Genomic DNA, 1524 nt, shown 5'->3' on the forward strand with positions numbered 1-1524 from the left:
CCCTTGGAAGAGCCGGAGAGGGTGCCCTCCTCGTGGTCGCCGTCGATGAGGTCTGACTTGGAAGCTATGGATCCCAAGCCAGCGTCACAGAACATGTCCTTCACAAATGACAAAAGGGGCTCGATGGCGATGTAGAATGGCAAATTGTTGACAGCGAGCCAGAGGAGATCACCGGCGGGACCATGGATGAGATCGACGGCGGTTGAACCCGAGGGGTTGGGGGTGGGCCACTTAACATGTGACACAGCCCGCCTCAGGCCGTCGCTGTCAATGACCTCGATGTCATAGTTGGCGGCCGAGACATGCCAGCATACTCTAGCCCGCTGCTTGAATGCCTGCCGCCAGTAATGGTCGTCAGCTTCCTCGGCGACGTCGAGCGAAGAGACCACTATACACCTCTTTTGGGCCAGTCGCTCCTCGAGCTCCACGGGAAGCGTAGCCGGGCTTAGGCTGCGACGCTCTGGAGTGGGGGATGGGGATCTGTGGGAAAGGGGGCGTTTGGCAAGCGTCATCTAAGAAACTCAGGGCGGCCTGGGTATGGAGATCGATGGGTAAGCTGCACGGGCAAACCGGCAGATGTTGACAATGGAGGCCTTGCGGCGGCGGCGGTGGCGGGGACCTTGCTAGGGTTTCAAGCGAGGGAGGGTGTGTGTGTGCGCGCGCACACCCGAGGAGGTTTTGGTGTGTGTGTGTGTGTGTGTGTGTGTGGAGGGGGCGCGGGGTGTTTGAGGAAATGACGCGGGTACTGAAAATTTTATTACGCGGGAGTCAAACGTGGGAGTGAAATGCCGGGCTATTGAAAATTTTGATGATAGTGCATCGCACACGGTTCGGAGATAACAACCGTGTGTTATGAAACAAAAAAAACCTCAAGGCAGGCAGATATTTTCTAGGGATGCAGGCGGGATTGGGAACAAGAAACATCGCACACGGTCCGGATATATAACAATCGTGTGTTATGAAACAGAAAAACCCTCGAGGCGGGTAGATATTTTCTACGGATGCAGGTGGGATTGGGAACAAGAAACATCGCACACGGTCCGGAGATAGCAACCGTGTGTTATGAAACAGAAATACCCTCGAGGCAGGCAGATATTTTTGAGAGGGGGAGCCTCGCGGAGCCCAATGTACTGTGTGGATGTGTGCGTGACAGGTGCACCGGCGTGTCACATGGTTAGTTTGAGTGAACCATGTCTGTTGCGTCATCCGACTTGTCTAATGTTCATAAATTTGGCGAAAGATGACGCGGGAGAGGGTCAGAACACGAACACACTTGCATGTGGACCAAATTTATGTATCAAAAGGGTGGTTTTATTTTCAAATACCAAATGCAACTTCGATGTGGCACCTCTCTCGCAAAGCGCACGATATTGCTTGCCCCCACCCCCTCGTGTCGGCACGAAAGGAATCCTAAGCTATGAATGCATGCCCCCTCCCCCCAACCGAGGTTCACCTAGCAAAGTGCGAAGTAGCTAGCAGCCCCTGTCCTCCATCGTGTCGGCACGAAGGGAATCCTAAGCTATG

This window comes from Triticum aestivum, chromosome 2D (assembly GCF_018294505.1).
Source record: "Triticum aestivum cultivar Chinese Spring chromosome 2D, IWGSC CS RefSeq v2.1, whole genome shotgun sequence".
Classification (NCBI taxonomy): domain Eukaryota; kingdom Viridiplantae; phylum Streptophyta; class Magnoliopsida; order Poales; family Poaceae; genus Triticum; species Triticum aestivum.